Source organism: Muntiacus reevesi, chromosome X (genome assembly GCF_963930625.1).
Source record: "Muntiacus reevesi chromosome X, mMunRee1.1, whole genome shotgun sequence".
NCBI classification, from domain to species: Eukaryota; Metazoa; Chordata; class Mammalia; order Artiodactyla; family Cervidae; genus Muntiacus; species Muntiacus reevesi.
The window spans coordinates 42,666,723-42,680,904 of NC_089271.1; the positions used below are offsets into that span (position 1 = coordinate 42,666,723).

General features: G+C 41.8%; 1 protein-coding gene and 1 pseudogene across 4 annotated transcripts in view; one reads left to right on the plus strand and one right to left on the minus strand.

Moving 5' to 3' along the window:
• Window positions 1-14,182, minus strand: part of EFHC2 (EF-hand domain containing 2) — a 242,871-nt gene that overhangs the window by 166,164 nt on the left and 62,525 nt on the right. The window lies entirely within an intron of this gene.
• Window positions 1,528-3,324, plus strand: LOC136153804 (putative deoxyribonuclease TATDN2 pseudogene; annotated as a pseudogene).

Consider the following 14,182-nt stretch of genomic DNA (forward strand, 5'->3'; position numbering starts at 1 on the left):
TATTAAATGAGCCTGGTAGGATTATTCATTACCTACGAGATTTTAAATTATTAAAGTTGTTCTGAGGTAATGTTACGCTATGAGGAGCCATTTTAAAATTTCTACACTTTGTCTAACTCCATTTTTGGGCATGCAGCCCAAAGAAACAAACCAAAATATGGAGAAACATATGGCGCAAGAATATTATTTGCAGCATCTTTTTTAATTATAGAAAAAAAATAGAGTGGGGAAATTACAGATCTAACAAGAAGGGAAGGATTTGGTGAATTTTGGCACATCTACGTATTCCATGGAATATTCTGAAGGCACTAGTATAATGTTTTTTAAAACGATGTAGCAGTAAGAGAAATGCTAAGGCTACAAAAAAACACTGGGAAAAAAAAGGACTGAAATGATAATATGCAACAATTATAACTATGTTTTCAAAACCATGTATCTTTAAACTATGTTTTTAAAAACCATAATTACATTTTTTACTTTTTAAAAAAATGGGGGTTAGAAAAGGAACAAAAAGCCAGCAATGGCTCCAAGGGCAGCCTGACTGGGACGCAAGATGTGGGAGGAGGGGCAGCTGTTGGGCGGAGGGAACAGACCTGAGAACAGAAAGGTGGGGCCCAGCTTGGGGGGAGTGCTTCCGGTGGCCAGGGCTGGTGGGCGGGACGATCTGTGCCCTTCCTCCACCCTTCTCCAGCACTGGGTTCGCTCCCCCACAGCCTCCGCAGCGCCCCCCCACCCCCCCCCCACTCTCCCCCTCCGCTTTCCTGCACTCCGTCGGCCAAATGGACTTCTAGGCCACCAGCGCAGCTCAGGGGCACCTCTGTGGGGGTCCCTAAAGCACCTTGTAGTCTTTTGGAGGGCTCTGATATCTCTCGAGGGCCTCATATTCCAAACCAAATGGAACCGCTTTCTAGTCAACGGAAGTGCTTTGACGCCCGGAAGTGCTTTGACGCCCGGAAGTAGATCTGTAGGAAAAAAAAAAAAGTGGTCCGTGATCCGTGAGGCAGGCTGTGGGTTCGGACGCCATACCCGGCTTTCGGTGAATCTCGGATGTTTGTGACTTCCAAATACCTTTGAGATCACGAACTCAGTGGAAGAACTTTGCCATCTCTAAAACACTGAGAACTGCGACAGGCGAGTGAAAGAAAGGAGAACAGAGCGGTCCCGAAGCCGCGGAAGCGGCGCAAGGTCAGCGCTAAGGTAGGGTCCCGTAGCAAACGTGGATCCTCTGGCGTCCCAGTGACGTGGCCCTCTACAGCCGGCCAGCTTAGAACTCTGTATTACATCCTGGGGAGTCTAGCAGCCCCAAGGACCTACGAGTCCAAAAGGATGTTCTTGTGGCCTTCAAGCTGAGGTTTCCTGGGGCTCATCCTACCAGGGAATTCTTCCTCCTACCCCTCCCATTCCTCACGCTCTGGTGTGGGTAGAAAAGTCTCCGAAGACTACTGATTCGGAGTACCTGAGGTTCTTCTCATCCTTGGAATCGCCTTAGCACCATCTGCATTGTGTTCTGCTAGCTTTCTAGAAGAAATGGCTTCTCAAAAGGATGCTAAGGTTAATCCCGAAAGCAGTTCCTGTGACTCTGCAAATGCAAAATTTTCAGCCAGAGCAAGAGGCAGACGGAGAAAGCAGGGCAGTCAGCGAGACCAAAGCTTATCAATGGTCTACGTGAAGGCGATTCAGGGCGTCCCAGGACCATCAATGCCAGGAGAGGCTGCCACTAGTACGAAAGGGAGTGCGGCAGAGCAGCCCAGCCCTGGAGAAAGGCGAGCCAGCTGCTTCCCCTTCTCTGGTCCTCACGGAAAAATGTCAACCTCAGAGGTCGGAGTGGAGAATATAGAGATTAGAGACTTCTATAACAGAAGAAGGATGATACAGCCTGAGCAGAAGCCACTTGGTGACCCAAAGTCATTCTTTTCTGAAAAAGGCTCTTCTGCCCTAAAATTTCCAGACAGCCATGACCATCCTTCAGAAGTCACAGATCATCAAGATTGCGGTGTGGTAATCGAGCACCTTTCTTCAGAAAGTGACTGGTCTGATGTGGATGAGCTTCCTGCATTCAAATTGCCTCAGGAAGAGCTAGCCTCACTCAGTCTGGCAGAAACTTCAAAGCCTCCATCCTTCATAACTGAGCATGATACCTACTGGCCTAATTTGTACAGTGGCCCTTGGCATGACTCCGCCAGCTACTGGCCCAGCAGTTCCAAGCCTCCTTGCTATTCTTCCATGGGCCACAGCGGCGGCAGCAGCAGCAGCACATCCCTGGCTGGAAAGAGCAGCCAGAGCTGCTGGAGTGATTATTCCTCCAGTTTTCTAGTGTCCTCCTCAGACTGGTCCAGAGAGTTGAAGGCATCAGAAGGTCAGTCCCCAAGTTCTCGTTCATTTCTTTTCTCTAGAGGTTCAGAAACCAAGGTGAAGGAGGGGAGATGGCATCTCCAAGAGGAAACCCCACCATGTCATCGGGGAGGATATGCATCTTGTTCCCTGCCAAAGAGCCAGTGGGAACAAAGCCTACAGGAGGGTTTCATTGATACCCATTGCCACCTGGAAATGCTGTTTTCCAAGCTGTCTTTCAAAGGGACCTTCAGCAAGTTCAGACAAGTTTATAGCCGCTCCTTCCCTAAGGAATTTCAAGGCTGCATCTCTGATTTCTCTGATCCTCGTACACTAAAGAATGGTCTATGGGAGGAGATGTTGAAAGAGGATATGATTTGGGGGGCCTTTGGCTGTCACCCCCATTTTGCAAGTTGCTACAGTGATACTCAAGAAAGAAACATTGTGCAAGCCTTACGGCACCCCAAGGCTATAGCATACGGAGAAATTGGCTTGGATTATTCCTATAAGTGTGTCACACCTATCACAGAGCAGCGCAAGATATTTGAGAAGCAGCTACAGCTGGCCGTGTCTCTAAAGAAGCCCATAGTGCTCCACTGCCGAGAAGCTGACAAAGATCTGCTGGGCATCATGAAAAAACTTGTGCCCTCTGACTACAAGATCCATAGGCATTGCTTCATTGGTGATTACCAAGTCATCGAGCCTTTTCTGAACTACTTCCCCAACATGTTGGTGGGCTTCACAGCAGTCGTGACCTACCCTTCTGCCTGGGAGGCCCGGGATGCTCTGAAAAAGATCCCGCTGGAGAGAATCATCGTGGAAACCGATTCTCCCTACTTCCTCCCTCGGGGGTTTTCTAAAAGGTTTTGCCAGTTTTCCCATCCAGGTCTGGCCCTGCATACGATTGAAGAGATTGCCAAAATCAAAGGTCAGCCAATCTCTCACACCTTGATTACCATACGAGAGAACACTAGGCGCCTCTACAATATTTAAGCAGAGAGGGCACAGTCAGGAATCTTCCAGAAAAGGGAGACCAGCATCCTGACAACATAAACATAGACTTGGTTTGAACTCTGCCTGTGTCCCAGGTCAAGGAGGTATTCGGCAAGCCCATTGGAACAGAAGAAACCAGAATAGGATGTTCTCCTCAAAACCTCTTTATAAGATTTCTGCTTCTGACTGGTAGGGTGGGGTGCAATAGGATGGGAGGAGGGCTAAGGGGAACTATTCTTAATGTTATTAGGGGTTTCCTCCCAGCCCAATTGTGCCAGGGTAGTCTATAAAGAAGAAAGAGTTCCATAGGGTTCAAGTTTGCTAATCCAAATCCTTGTTCTCTGCAGCCTGTGTTTTTGAGCAATTGGTGACTAGAGTCACCCTCCTGTCCTAAAAAGAGGTGGGGGGGGGGGGCAGGGAATGTTGAATTTTAGAAATAAGCTAGGTGACTTGTTCTGTTTATTGCCAAAATATATTTGTTATTATAGGAGTTCTATAATCCATATGGGTGGTTGTTAAATTCTCAAATTTGTGACTGTTCAACTTGCAATTTCTTTCTGAAGATAAACTAACAGTATCATTTCATCTAAGAGGAAATCAGTTTAGATAAAAATGAGTTAATAGTCATAATAAGGGTGGGGGGACTGTTGGGTAGCTTAGAATGACCGAAGCCAAACTGGTGGAATCTTAAAACCACTGAGATGGGTTTTGACTCTGAACTGAACTTCCCCACAACACTTGGATAACTGCAAAGCTCTTCAGATAACCAGCATTTAATAGCAATTCTTCATTCAAATTGCTCTGATTCTTTACAAGGGCAAATGTATACCACTTAGAAAAATCATTCTCCAGAAGGGTAGAAACAGAGAAGAGCTTCAGCTGCCCACTTGGCAAACAGCAGTCCTCCTTGAGAAATTAAAATGAACCCACATTTTAGGGAAAACATTTGAATTAGGAAATTTAATTTTGCCAGCCAAAGCACATACTTAAGTTTAGGAGTTCCATTACTGGATGAGAAATTCCATTTTTAAAATGGAAAATCACTTTTGAAAACTAAATCAATGGAAAGAGGCCTAGCACACTCCAGACTTCTCTAGTTGCCTTTGTGCCTGTTTATGAGGATCCAGAAAAATCAGCTGGCTCTTCACCATCTGGTTCTCAGTTCAGAAGTCTCCTCCACAGAGAAGCCTTCCCTGATTACCAATCTGTAAGTGTTCACTTCACCTAAGAGGGAAAAATACTTGGTTTACTATTTTGATTTCATCCTAGCACTTAGCCCTGTTTGAGATTGTATTGTTAATATAATGTGTTCATTGGCTATCTTCCCCACTAGGTTGTAAGTTTACATGCTTGTGATTTTCCTTCACACTGTACATACACCTGATGTTAGGAAAGAGCCTGGAATAGAGCAGGCACTCAGCAAAGATTTCTTGGAATAATGTGAATGAATAACTGATTTTATTAACAACTGGCAGTAAATGATAATATCTGAGCAAGGGGGCAGATATTAGTAAGAGCATAGAGAATTAAGCCATCCTAGTCTAGCATTCCTATTTAACTTACAAGGCAAGGTAAGGTTGAAAGGCCACGTATACTCTGCCAGTAGATGTCATCGATAATAAAAGGAATAAATAAAAAAGATCAAGCCCTACCAGGGACTTGACAGTTCATATTTCCTATGAATAATACTGAGTGTAGCATAGATTTCTTCTTTGCTGAGAATCTAGTCATTTGAGAAAAAGAAAGCTGTAGCTGAAGTGCTTCACTTTCCTTAGAACAAAAGAAGTTGATGCAATGTTAAAGGTGCGATTTAATTATATTTTGCAAGTCAGAAACATTAAAAAATTAAGCCAGTGTTGTGAGTTAGGAAGGTTTTTTTCCATTTAATGTATTCTTTAGATAGACATTGTTCACAGGGTGTCCCTCAACCCACTGGAGCCCTGAGCTTTTGATAAGCAATTTTAGGATAGAAGGTTCCATGGACACACATTTTTGGTAAACAATGAGTTGTACAAAGTTTCTCAGATTTCTTTTTATCTCACATGTTCTGTGATATGCCAGCACGAGCCACAAATACCCAAGAAGGTGTTTCTTAAAGTTGTACTGTGCTTAGTTTAGTTGCCATTTGTGTCTTTGTGACCCCATGGACTGTAGTCCGCCAGGCTCTTCTGACCATGGGGATTCTCCAGGCAACAATACTGGAATTGGTAGCCTATCCCAAAATGGCAACCCACTGCAGTATTCTTGCCTGGAAAATCCCATGGACAGAGGAGCCTGGTGGATTACAGTCCATGAGATTGCAAATAGTCAGACACGACTGAGCACGCATGCATGCACAACAGCACAATTCAGTGAGCTCAAGTTCTTTAGAAACACAAGCTTGGGAAACACCGCCTTAGTCACACTCTTGCTGTTGTGATGCCCTTATCACACTTTGTACAAATCTCTACTCATGACATTCTAACATCCTCTTTCATTTAGCTTTCTCACAACATAAGATCTGTGGAGAACACAGTGTCATCAGTCTGACCCTAGCAAAGTGACATTACCAAATGGGCACTTTAAAAACAAGTGTAAATGAATGTTTGCATTTGTAAGCACAAAATCAATAAGACAAACAGGATATACACATATTAAAATTAAAGTTCTGTTCCCCAAAAAGAGATCTCCTTTTTACATGGAAAAAATACTTTTCTTAACCTGCTCATCTCCCTCTACATTTTTTATGACAAATGCATAGACTATACTCTGCGGTGTTTCTAACATGTGAGAGCCTTGCCATTATTTCTTTAGGAATATAAGTGAGCAATAGTCTTTTCTGAATGTAGTATATCCAGAGTGGCAGAAATAAAAAATCACAATCTTCCTTTTACTTATTTCATGAAAGCAGTAAAGAACACTTTATCTGTTAATGTTACTAGTTAAAAACTTAAAAAAAACAAGAAAAAAAAATATGAAAAACAAGAAAAAAAAAAACACAAAAAACCCCACAAAACAAAAACAAACATCATGATCCGGATGTGTAAAATTTGAGCAGTTTGTAAGTCATTTTCTACTAAAGTCATAGATAGGTCATTGAATTGCAGAGATTGATTATTTAGCATTCATGTTTGTATGGCACTTGGTTTGTCTACTGTCCTGTTCTGGAAGTTCAGAGAGCCATGAAGGCAGCCAGGGATCGAATTTTTGAGACTACTAAAGAGCACAGACAGGGGAAAAAAAGTTCAAAACCCTACTACTAAGAAACAGTTTAACAACTGAAGTAGCTCTAGAGGTTTCGCCTAGCATTTCCATAGTTTTGGCCAATTCCAGCATTGTACTCCTTGAGTCAGCTTTACGAATTAGTATTTACTGTAAAATTCAGTTCACGTCATAATTAGCATAAGCAGTGCATTTACTTCCTGTGAATTTGTGATTTAAATGCATTATTTTGTGTATTATGATTTGCTTTCCTGAGCAACAAACTAGAAGTGTGTTAATTCTGTTGTATGTTTTTAAGACTCAACTCTTTGATCGCTTGTTCAAATCTTTTCTGCTTACTGATTTATAAAATGCTGCTTTTAAGTTTGTTTTTTTCCTTCAGGTCTTGTGTATCTGTTTTTTGGTGCTTTTTTTCTAATGCCTTAAGTTTAATCTGGGGGGAAAAGACAAAGTATTCAATACCACAGATTTGCTTTAATTATAACTCTGCTATATTGATAGGATTTTTTATTTTAATGACGTTTATTTTCCCACTAAAAATTAATACATATGCATTACACAAATATGAAAATAGGAACAGAATGAAGTATAGAATATTTCCACTACCCAAACCCACTATTTTATTAATGTCTTTTCTTAACATAATTGTGATTCTATGTCAAATTACATATACTTTTTAAAAATTTGTATTTTCCTTATTTTGTCAAATTATATATATATTTTTAAATGCATGTGTTTTCATGCCCGTACTCACTGAAGATTTATATGCCATAAAATCCCACCACCAATCTATATACAATGTTAATGTGTATGTTTATTAAGCAGAGTTAAAGAAGGAATATTTACAGGTCCGAGAGATTTCAATTCTATTCATTGTTTTTAATTTGTAAAGAATTGTCAGTTCATGTTAATTCCAAAAATTAACATCTATTTTAACAATGCTCTTGAATGGACAAAAATAATGTATTTTTTTCTTTTTATATCCCTATTTTGCATTTGTCATTTTACTGTTTATTGTGCTTTTATCTTCCAATAAACATTTAAAATGTTTACAATTTGTTTTCAACTTTATTTATATTTTGTAGTTTACCTATAAGTTTGTTTCCATTGCTTACCACCGACCCTTTTATTTTATGACTTCCCCCAAGGTTGAACTGTTTAATTTGCTTTATGATTGGCTGGAGTTCAAGCAACTTTCTCAGGAAAAGATTGTGGATGGCATGTTTATGAGAAATCATATATCTGAGAAAATCTGTCTGCTGCTTTCATTAATAATACCTTGGCTGAGTCTAGAACTTGTGGGTCACATACATTTTCCTCTAAAAGTTAGAGACACTGCTTTACTGTCTCCTGGCATTTAATTTGCATAGCATTCTGATGTCAGCTTCTCTTTCTTAGGAGGGTTAAACTACTTTTTCTCTCAGGATGTTAGGTAATTTCTTCGCTTTGCCCTTGAAATTAATTTTTAAAAAATGCCAGACTATATCTGCTTATTGGTCTCTCTTTTATTATTTTCTCTGATACACACTAAGCATTCAGTCTATAGATTTGTGACTTTTTATAGTTGAGAAAGTTGGTTTTGTTTTATTTTCTTGTAGCATGCTTAATTTATTTGATTGCTTTTAATCTAACGTTTAATTCTTTAGGAGCAACTGTCTATATTATAGGAGCTCCACCTTTTGTCCAACCTTTCATTACCTCTCTCATTGCTCTCATATCTGACCTTTTCCTCTGCATTCTGGGAGAATTTCTCAAGTTTGCCTCTTCCATCTCATTTTCTCCAGTTTCTTTTCTTTTTTTCTTTCTTTCTTTTTTTTTTTTTTTTTTAACTATATATAGTGCTTTTTAGTTTCCTCACATTTCTTCCTTCTTTAGCGAACTCCCTTTGCCTTTTCACCTACAGGCTCATGCAGTAATATTTTAAATGTATTCTCTTGTTCTCTTTTCTCCTTCTAGCCTTCACTTCAGTTTATTTAACCACTTTGTTTCACATACTTCTTTGCACTTAATAGGAAGCACAAAGCAAATTATCAAAAATATTCATTTTCTTACAGAAAACATCTTTTTAAAATAAATATTTCTCTTCCTCTGCCCCTTAAATACTATGTTCTCCTCCATTTATGTTACAGAGCCTTTTCAGAAACCTTCTGTTGGTTTCTTTGTTCATTCTTGAATAAAGAGCAGTGTATCCAGACTGATGTTTTTCTAAAACTAGGGTGGGCAGGTCTTCTTTCCTTCCTTCACTGCCAATTCCAATGTTCTGATTGCTCCTGTCAATGGGAAGCTGGTTGATAGAAATTCATACACAGCCTGTTAAAAGAAGCAGGGGCCATGGAGAGTCCCTGCAGGAAAAACTTCAGGTTTTTCCATGCAAACATTTTATAAATTGATCCGACTTCCACTCTGGGAACAGAGTGTGTATAGCCAGTCCTTCATGTTCATTGCCTGCCACATAGAGAAACGCCCTAATGCAGGGACTGCTTTTTCCCCGCTGTGTGACTATTACTGAGTGGGCCTCCTAGTAACACTCTTAATCCAACAATAGCTATGAAAGTAAGCCCAGTGCAAGTCCCTACAGATTGTCAGAACCCCTCAACTCCATTCTTGTCACTTCCTTAGAAAGTGAAATTTCACATTGGTTTTGGTATAATTCTTCAATATGACTTCACCTGCACTGTATCCAGTGGAAATTCTTCACGATTTACAGCATGAAGATGGAACTTCTCTCTGACCTCCAACACTATTACAGACTCTCCACTGCTCCTCAGCCTTTTGGCTAAGATGAAGTGTGGTTTCTCCATATTTAAAAATTTTGCAATCATTTTATGTGGGATTATGAAGATGGAGATGTTCTTCTAAATATCAATGCCCAAGTTATAACCTCACTCCAAATTCTCATTTTTTTCTCACTTGTTTTTTGGTAAATTTATGTTCCTATGGATACTGTGTTCAAATAGGCATATTTTATTTTAGGAAATTCAAGTCATACAGATCTGAATCTCATTTAGCTGAACATAAGAGATGGTCAATAGAGGTAAATAAATGACAAAAATACAAACTAGAGAAAGATAATTTCTAGAAATTTTTATATTATAAAAATGTCATCATAAATCAATTTATGCTCCAATTTTTGTGACTAAAAATAGGGTGGGTTTAAGATGAAATGCACCTATGTGGACAGGATAAGCCTTCATCAAACTTTTTACTTGTCTGCTTCTTCTTGAGACCTGATTTTATGGTGCATAAAGGGGGGAAAGGGGGAGAACAAGATGGTGAAGGAGTAGGTAGAGGTGGAGTACATCTCTCTCCTCAGATACATCAGAAATACACCTTCAGACACAGAAGTACATGCAGAATACAAGCTGAGAGCGGACAAGAGTACCTGACCAGTGGAAAAGAATATATGCAAAACTTGGTAGGATGAAAGAACTGGGGAAAAACAGGAGTGTTAGTATGAAGGGACCTGCCCTTAGCGGATGGGGTAACTGAAGCAGAGGTCCAATCCCCAAATTGGGGCAATTGTCTGAGTCAGAGGAGAAACATTTAAGGCTGAGAGTGAAACAGCTGATTTGTGGCAGCCTAAATGGAATGAGAATCAGACAGTCCTTGCACAGCCATACATACCCAGGACAGGAACACAGGTCTGCTGGAAGGGGCAGTGGCTGGGAGCTGGAGTTCAGGGATTGTGGAAAAATCCCAGGGCAAGGGCTGCTGTTGACTGCAGAGAGATGGATCGAGGGGATGTGAGGGAGGAGATCATGGTGGGAAATGCCTGTGGAGGAAAGCCAGGCACCCATGGAAGCAAGGCCATACTGCTAAGTCATGCATAGGGGGTGGAGCTATCACCATAGCTTCTCTTCACCCCCCACCCACAACCCCACCCGCTGCAGGCCAGCATCTGCAGTGGAACAATAGAGAGGCTGCCCCATCAAATGCCCTGATGCAGTGAACTGCAGAGTAAGACCCCACCCAGGGTGACCCTTTAAGTGCCTGATGTGCTACAGAGTAGGACCCCAGCCAGGGGGGGCCCCTCTTATGTGCCTGAATGAGCAGAGCTACGGAGAAAGACTGGCCAAAGAGGCCTTCTGATCAACAGCTACAAGAGACTGGAAAAAAGACTCATAGGGCCATAACTCCTGTGGCAGAAGCAGTCCGTGTCTCTGCACACTTGGTGCCGCCAGGGTCCCCACAAGCTAAGAAGCTGTACCAACTTAACACTCAACTCTCACTGGGCCAGAGCTACCACAGGCAAAAAGTCTTGTCTATGCATGTAGGGTCACTTCAGTCAGGTCCAACTCTGTAGGCTTCTCTGTCAGAGAAGGGGTTCTCCAGACAACAATACTGGAGCGTATTGGCTAATACTGGTTGCCATACCCTCCTAGAGCACTATATTTCCTGCTGCCCTAGCTGCCAACACCTCCTGAATACCTGGTGGAAACCAGAACCCCTGCAACCTAAGCAGCTGTACCACCTCCAAATATGGCCCTCACAGGGGCAAACCCAAGTCTTCCAGGGCAGCCCCAGCAGGAAACCCCAGTGGAGGACGCATATCCAGAGGTAGAAATTGAAACCCAGGGGCAATGTGGCTAAGGAAGAAGACCCAAAATCTTCCCACCAGCTGTACAAGCTGCAGATTAAATTCACACAATCAACTAAGCAGACTCTATGTCTATGGAATATATAAAAGGCCATTGAGAGCTCCCACAAAAGAAAACGCACTAGCACTGATAACTGTGGACATCAGAGGCAAGAACACACAGGAGTAGGGCCAGATTAGAATCTGAGCTGCTCCACAGCAGGTCCAGAGATCAGCAGAGTGTTGGAGGGCATCCTAGAAAGTTAAGATGGACTGTGATTCCCAGCGAAGGAAAGGACTCTGACAGCAATGACTCAAGAAAAACATTTATTATTTTTATTTTTTGACTTGTTCTGTAGATACTTTCAGATTTTTTATTCTTTTCTTCCCCCTCTGTTGTAGTTGTAGATTTTATTGGCATGAAGAAATTCAATTAAGTTTTTGAGCTTTTTTTTTTCTCAGTCACATTTTTTATTGTCATAAACCTCTGCCTCTGTGTTGGGCTTTTGCACTGCTGCGGAGTTTACCTCACTTTTTCTTTTCTTTTTTAATCTTAGTTTTTAATGTTTAAACCTATTATTATTTTCCTACATTTGCTTTGTTATTTTCCCTATGTTTCCTTTGTTTGCTTTTCCTACTGTTCTTTTCTCCTTGCAGTTAACCGTTAATGTATATAAATCTACGTTATCTACCTCTATTTAACTTGCATGTCTGCTCTTTTTTTTCTCTCCTTTCCTCTCAACATATTTGTTAGTTTTATTTTCATTATTTATTCCCTAATTGGCACCTTGCTTTAGTTTTGTTTTCCAGTTTGTGATTTAATTAGTTTTGTTCTGGTAGATATAATTTTTGCTTTCCTTTGTTCACTGGGTCAATCTATTGTACTTTATATTTGTTGGACAGTTTTGATTTTGCCTAGGGGTGTATATGTATATGTGTATATTCAGTGACACTTTCTATTATTGTTATAAACCTCTGCCTCTACTTTGGGCTTCTGCAGTTCTGTGGAATATTCTTTTTTTTCCTTTTTTCTTTCTTTTTCCATTTTTTTCTTTTCCCTTTTTATAATTTTAATTTTTTTAAACCTATTATATTTTTTCTACATTTATTCCTTTGTTTACCTTTCCTACTGTTCTTTTCCCCTTAGAGTTAATCTTTAATGTATAAATCTTCATCAACCTCTATTTAACTTTGCATATCTATTCTTTCTTTCTTTTCCTTCTTTCCTTTCCTCTCAACATATTTATTAGATTTGTTTTCATTGCTTTATTCTCCACTTGGCACCTTGCTTTAGTTTGTTTTCCAGTTTGTGCTTAAGTCAGTTTTGTTCTCAAGTGGTAAATATAATTTTTGATTTCCTTCATTCAGTAAGCCAATCTACTGTACTTTATTTTTATTGGACTGTTTCCACTTTGCTCATGGGTGTATATGTGTATATTCCATTATTTTAATTATTGTTTGCCTGATTTTGTAACTGCCATTTCTCTGGGATTCAGCTTTGGTTTCTCATTTTTGGATATTTGTTTTAATCTCACTTAATGCCATAACAAACTGCTCGTGGAATCTCCATTCCTGACCAGAGATCAAGCCTTCAGCCTTGGGAGTGGGAGTACTGACTCCAAGACCCTAGATTACCAGAGAACTAACACTAGGGAGTGTCAAGTAGTGAGAACTCACACAAAAGAAATGACTTGAATACAAGACCAGGCATCACCCAACCACCACTAGTACCCTGTGCAGGACGCCTCATCTAAACAACAAACAAAACAAAAATACCAACCCAATCATCAGCAGACAGGATTACCACCTCACTCAGCCTTGCCCATCAAAGTAAAAACAAACATACAACCAAAAACTCAGCACAAATCTCACCCTATACAAAGCTCACACAAACCACTGGACCAACCCGAGGAGAGCAGAAACTAAAAGAAAGAAAGAATTCAACCTTCTTCAAGGAAAGAATTCAACTTTCCTTCAAGTCTGGGAAAAGGAGACCTCAAGCACAATAACTAAACAAATAATGAAAAAGCAGAGAAATATTACACAAATGAAGGAACAAACTAGAAACACAGAAGTCCAAATAAATGGGGGGGAGGAGCCAAGATGGCAGAGGAGTAGGACGGGGAGACCACTTTCTCTCCTACAAATTCATCAAAAGAATAACTGAACGCAGAGCAACCTTCACAAAACAACTTCTGATCGCTAGCTGAGGTCATCAGGCGCCCAGAAAAGCAGCCCATTGTCTTCAAAATGAGGTAGGACAAAATATAAAAGATAAAAAGTGAGACAAAAGAGCTAAGGACGGACATCCGTCCCGGGAAGGGTCTTAATAGAGGACGTTTCCAGACACCGGGAAACCCTCGCACTGGCGGGTCTGGGGAAAGTGTTTGAATCTCGGAGGGCAACCTGACTGGAAGGAAAACAATAAATAAAACCCACAGATTACGAGCCTAAAAGCAACTCCCAGCAGAAAAGTACCCCAGACGCCCGCATCCGCCACCAGCAAGTGGGGGTGGAACGGAGAGGAGCAGGCGGCATTGCTTGGGGTAGGGTCCGGGCCTGAGTGCCCTGAGGACAATCGGAGGGAGCTTTTGTGAGTTCCCAGCTTGAACTGTGGGTCAGCAAAAGAGAGAGAGAAAATTAACCGGCCGGAACACACTGCCGGCGGTTCACAGAACAAAGGGCCCGAGAAAGTCCTGAGAAAGAGCTCGCAGGCTGCAGACCGGCCCAGCCCCGCCGGAGGCAGGAGGCAGGGGGGAGGGGAAGAGGGCAGGCTCTGCCCCAAGGACCGAATCCCCTAACACACTGCAAACAGGCCTCCACCTTCCAATAAAAGACCCCCCGAGATTCTGGATGGTTGACATCCGCCAGGAGGGTCGCGGCAAGACACAGGGCACACGCACCCGACCGGCGCGGGCGGAGATTGGGGCTGGGGACGTGGAGGGCAGAGGGCACATGCACCCGACTGGCGCAGGCGGAAACTGAGGCTGGAATTGCGCAGGGCAGAAGACGCGCCGCACTCGGGGAGAGAGCGCCAGTCAAGCACCTGGCTGCCTGAGCCACTCGGGGCGGCATAGGGAC